A 6,024-nucleotide genomic window follows, 5' to 3' on the forward strand; every position below is an offset into this window, starting at 1 on the left:
CTGTCTTGGCAATAGCATAACAGCGACTAAGGGAAATTGTCATTTGCACACAGGACCCCACTAAATCTAATTTAGGGAGACTTTCTTCTGTTCCTTTCCTCTTTGAGGAAACTTCTCCTGCTACATATTGTTGCCCTGGGGTATGCCAGGTTGTCCAGGCTCCGAGCAATGCACCTCCTGCCGGGAGGCCATCCTGGTCAGCATCGGGCATTCCCATTTTATTGCTGCTTGGGAGAGCCTCATACCCCACAAAAGTGCTCCATCTGCACTGCTTTTAAGAGCAAGGCAAGAAAAATCGAGAGCTAAAAGTGAGACTCTCAATGATGGTGCGTTCTCTCCCATTGGCCTCAGATCCAAAGCAGGAGACACACACCCCCGGACATCAGTCACTGACTGAACTCAGTGGCCTGTCAACTTTGGCACATTCACCTGGGTCTACCTGAGGTAAATCCACAGAAAAGACCCACAGAAAACCAGGTCAATCTCCACAGACAGAATCCACCTCAAAAAGACCTCAGTCCCTGTGGAGCAAGACTGCAGTGGAGGTTGTGTGTCCTACCCTGACTATGGCTGAGGCTCCAGACACTCTTTGTACTGATTTGTGCCCGGCTCAACAGAGAAAAAAGGCAGCAAGCATGCCTCGGGACCAAGACCTTCACTGCCACACAAGCAGGGCATTGCATCATCAAAGCATTCCATTGCTAAGAGAATGGAATCCACAACTCCTTTGGTTCCATCTACATCTAAGTCAGCCTCTAAGACAGCCATGGTACCAGAAATACACCATGCCTCTCGTATGGTTTTGGTGCACCCCAAGGCATCTTCTTTGGTACCAACTACTTTGACCAAAGTGGACTTGCCAGAGTGCACACACTCTCAGTACTGACAACAGTACAGAGCCATGCTCTTCAAACCCACCCAGTACCTCAGTAGTTCAGATTCTCAAGGGATCTACTTGTTTTGGAGGAGCTGGAGTCTCCCTTGTTAGTAAGTACTAAGAGGTTATCAGCACCAAAACAAGCACGGTCACTGAGGTGGGACCTTTCCCTGCTATCACTTGATTCTCCAAAGACCTTCTCCAAACCCCTTGCTGGGGTTTCCCCTCTTGAAGAGGAGATATTTTTCTCCAATTCAAATATTTCAATCCAGGGTTCCCCAGCACTTCTTTCTGATGGTTTTGACAAGAGGGGGGAGTTGCACCAAAGACAGGTCTGTGTTTCCCCAACCTAGTTTGAGCAGCCTTAGATGCCACCCCGCAATTCCTTTTGAATTGCCCCAATGGCTATACTAAGATCCTTGGGCTGCATAACATCAATAATTTTCCCATGCCCCTGGCCCTCTTATGGCGAATACAGGGAGAGATGCTCCTCTACTGCATCTGCTTCTCCTCCGTTACCTGAGGCATAAGAATCCTTTGAGGAGCAGGAGGGCAGGGCACAGATAAAGAGATTAGTTCCCAAACAATATTTCATCATCTTCCCCAGATGAAGCAGTTATGCCTCCTCCATCAGCTGTGGCTGATGACTTCAGAAACTTTCAAGAGTTAATTAAATGTATTTCAAATTCCCTCCAGTTCCTTCAGAAGAGGTCAAGAAGTCACAACATATGCTCCTGGACATCCTCTAATGGACTCCTTCTACCCACGTTGTCCTGCCTATTAATGAGGCCCTATTGGATCCTACAAAATCCCTCTGGGAGATCTTTGTGATGATTCTGCCAGCGTGTAAACAGGCCAATAAGAAATACTATGTCCCAACTAAAGAGTGAATTTCTGTTCCCCCATCTAACACTGAACTCCCTGGTTGTGGAGGTAGTGAATGAATGTGGCAGACAACATCATGCAAAGGCCACACCATATAAGGACCAAAAATGTTTTGATCTGTTTGGCAGAAGGACCTACTCATCCATGACTCTTCAGTTTAGGATCACAAACTATCAAGCTCTCATGGCTAAATACATTCACTCAATTTATGCCAAATTCACTACCTTTATCGAACATCTGCTGGCTGATCAGCATGACCAGTCTCAGGCTATCATCAACAAGGGTCATCTGTTAGCTAGAACATCACTACAGGCCTTGTTGAATGCGACCAACACTGCCACTCGATCCATCTCTAGAGCAGTGTCATGCAGAGGGCATCCTGGCTCCAGCTGTCTGGATTACCAAGGGAGGTCCAAAACACAGTTGAGGACCTTCCCTTTGACAGCCTCAAACTGTTTGCTGAGTCCACTGATGATTTGCTGTGTACCCATAAGGACTCCAGAGCCATGCTGCAATTTCTTGAGATTTACACACCTACAAACAAAGGTTTAATAAAATACCAAACAGCTCAAAGATCCTGTCTTGTGTCATTCTCAAGATTCCTGATACCACCGAGGAAAAGGTCAAGATTTCACAGGAAGTGAGTCCCTGCTCCCTCTGCGCCTGCTCCTCAATCGTCATCATTTAAGTGTCACTTTTGACAGGATGGTTGAGGACCCAGAAATATCCCACAACACCAAGCTGCATACACACCATTTCCCCCACCTCCCACGTTTCAGAAACTCTCCTACTTCCTTTCCACATGGGAGAGAATCACAAGGGACAAAGCAAAGGGTGCTGGAGGTTTTACGGTCGGGTATGCTATGCGTTTATCTCCCTCTCCTATACCTATCACCTTTCCCCGTCCCTCGTCAGGACCCCTCTCACAAGCACCCCTTACAGCAAGTCAGCTCTCTTCTACCAATGGGTGCTGTAGAACTAGTTCCTATTCAGCAGAGAAGGAAGAGGTTTTATTGCAACTTCTTTCTGGTTCTGAAAGAGAATGGAGGGGGGAGAACGATTTTAGATCCAAGACTCCTGAACAACTTTGTCAAGTCTCAAAAATTCAGGATGGTGTCTCTCAGCTATAATCCCATCATTTGAATCAGGGGATTGGTTTTCACCCCTTGACCTTCATTCAGAATGCCTATTTTCATATCACAATTCACCCGCCTCACAAACTATTCCTTCACTTTTCAGTAGGCCATGGTCACTTTCAGTATTGAGTGCTCTTGTTTGGCCTTTTGTCTGCCCCAAAGGTCACAACGTACCTCCGATGTTGGGGAATAATGATTTTTCCATACCTTGATAACTGGCTCAAGGGCCAGTCTTACAATAAGGTCTTTGACACCATCAAGACAATGATATATCTATTCCATGCACTGAGATTGCAGCTCAACTTTGAGAAATCCATTTTGAGCCCAGTATAAAGAATAGAGTTCATAGGAACCTACTTGGATGCCATATCCGTGCTTATCTTCCCCCTAACAGATTCTTATCTCAAAGATTCATCAGTTACAGACCTCAATAAGTTGTCTTCAATTACTCAGACACATGGCAGCCTGCACTTTTGGGATGCCATATGCCAGGGTCCGCCTTCCTTGCTTGCAGGACTGGCTCATGACTGTTTATATTCCGAAAACACACATCATAAGCACGTTAATGTCAGTCCCTGATCAAATGATCTGTCCAAGAGATATGACTACACATCACCCTCCTCATACTGAAGGTAGTCACAAATGCCTGCATCCACTTCCTGCCTGTAATCAGGACAAGTCCAAAAAGATTCTCAGAGACAACAGAGCTTGCATGTTCTATACCAACTGATAGGGAGGTGCCAAGTCCCCTTCTCTTTGTGTTAAAGCAGTAAAGTTCTGGAACTGATGCATGGCCAATTCCATCCTTATTTCAGTAGCTTACCTCCCAGGATACAGAGCAGTCTAGCAGACAACCTCAGCAGGCATTTCTTCTAGGACTATGAATGGGAGTTTAATCCTCAGCTTCTCAGTCAAATTTTTCGGACTTGGAAGATTCAAAATATAGATCTCTTTGCCACAATGACCAAGAGGTAATGCAAACAAAGCCAGAATTATATTAATAGTTCCAACATGGCCCAGACAGATATGGTATCCTTACTTGATTCACCTAGTGGTCTATCAGGCGATCAGATCCATCCATTCCTCATCTTCTTTCCCAGGACACCGGCCATACTCTTCATCTCAGCTTGAAGATACTTCACCTCAAAGCCTGGCTCCTTGATGGTTCATGGGACTAGAACTGACTTGCTTTAAAGAGGTACAACTGATATTGTTGAAGTAGGAAAGAGTCCACAAGACACACTTACCTCCTCATGTGGAAAAGATTCAGCCTGTGAGCTGTCCAGAAAGGTGTTCCTCCTTTTCATTTTTCCCTCTCAATCATCCTTGATTATCTCCTAAAGCTAAAAAATGCAAGGTTACCTATGGGCTCTATTAAGGTCTACTTGGTGATTATAACAGGCTTTCATTTAGTGGTTGTGGGATTCTCTATCTTCATCCAACCTATAGCTGTCAAGTTTCTGAGAGGACTGGGGAACCTTTTCCCCTAAGGAACCCACATCCATATGGGATTTGAATTTAGTACTTAAATGCCATATAAGCCCTCCCTTTTGATCCAGTGAGTCAATCTTCCCTCATTAATTTATCTTGGAAGACCTCTTTTCGGTGGCTATCACCTCTGGTCAAGAGTGGAAAAAAGTAGCTTCTTATGACAGATCTTCCATTTATAATATTTTTCAAGGACAAAGTTTCATTACTTCCACACCCTAAATTTTTACCCCAGGTGTCATCTGAGTTTCACATCAACCAGTTTATCCACCTTCCATTTTTTCCCCCCAAGCCTCATCAGTCCAGACAGAAGGCCATTTTACACACGTTGGGTGTTCAGACGGTGTTAGTTCTGTCTAAATAAAAGGTTAAGTCATTTAGGAAATCACCCAGGCCAATCATGGCTATTGCAGATAGAGCCAAAGGTTTGGCAAGTTCCATCCAGAGACTTTCCAGGTGGATCTCTGACTGTATCATATTATGTTATAAATCTTCAGATATACAGCCTCCTTCTAGGGTGTTGGCTCAGGATCTCTATCTACTTCTGTGACATGACTCAAGAATGTCCCTATTCTAGAAATTTGTTAGGTGGCCACTTAGTCTTCCATACATACCTTCTCCAAGCATTATGCAGTACTCCAGTCTTCTGGATAAGATGCTGGTATTGGAAATGCTGTGTTGTCATTGTCTTGGACTTGGTTCTGAAGCCTCCCACTCCAACTGGGGGTACTGCTCAGTAGTCTCCTGAAGCGGAGCATGCACAGGGATGCTACTCAAAGGAGGAGGAGAGGTTACTCACTTTGTGCAATAACTGGAGTTCTTCAAGATGTGTGTCCTTTCAGTGCTACACTATCCCTCCTCCTCCCCTCTGCTTTGGAGTTTCCCCTGGGAACTTCACAGTAGAGAAGGAACTGAGGGCAATTTACCTGTGCAGCCCTATATAGCCTCAGAAGGGGGCCCGAGGAAGCATAGGGTGCATATGCAGGCAAACAGGCACTACTACCAAATATCTCTGATTAAAGGTACAGGGAGTGAGAGCACACCAGAAGTGGAGTACCAATAGGGACACACATCGCAACAAACTTCAGTTACTGCACAAGGTGAGTAACCTCTCCTTGATGAATGTTTGGTCATCAGAAACCCAGTTCTAAGCATTATACTCATCTAAGCAAAGGATAGAAATGGATCCTGTGAGCTACACTTCTGATCAAAACTCACCAACATTGCTCACATGCTGAACACTCAGAATGAGCAATATTCAGATCGGGAATTATCTGTAGAAATTATTTGGTAAACCATTTAAAAGGATAATCAGTTTGGAGAAAATTGCACGTTGCTCACCGATCGTTTTTTTTAAAAGAAAAGCCTTGATCACTCAAATTATTGGCTGTGAATTACTTTCTCAGCTCTAGATTTAGGGTATTGTAGTGAACTGGCTAGTGTGTATGCGTTCCCCTGCCCTGGACTGGAAGGAATCAGAATTGCTAAGAGATATAGCACAGATATTATGTTGTCAAATGCTGTTGGAGATTCTCCTTTAACTCCAGTGTTTCATGCATTTGGGGCAGCAAACGTGCTCGTGGCTAGTTCTTTCAGAACAGGAGCATTTGGGTTCTGTCCCCTACTTTCACAACCATT

General features: G+C 44.8%; 1 protein-coding gene across 1 annotated transcript in view; it reads left to right on the forward strand.

The window, feature by feature from the left end:
* CACNA2D4 (calcium voltage-gated channel auxiliary subunit alpha2delta 4) overlaps positions 1 to 6,024 on the forward strand; it is a 164,304-nt gene that overhangs the window by 94,146 nt on the left and 64,134 nt on the right. The gene's annotated exons all lie outside the window — the stretch shown is intronic.

This window comes from Gopherus evgoodei, chromosome 1, assembly GCF_007399415.2.
Source record: "Gopherus evgoodei ecotype Sinaloan lineage chromosome 1, rGopEvg1_v1.p, whole genome shotgun sequence".
Lineage (NCBI taxonomy): Eukaryota > Metazoa > Chordata > Testudines > Testudinidae > Gopherus > Gopherus evgoodei.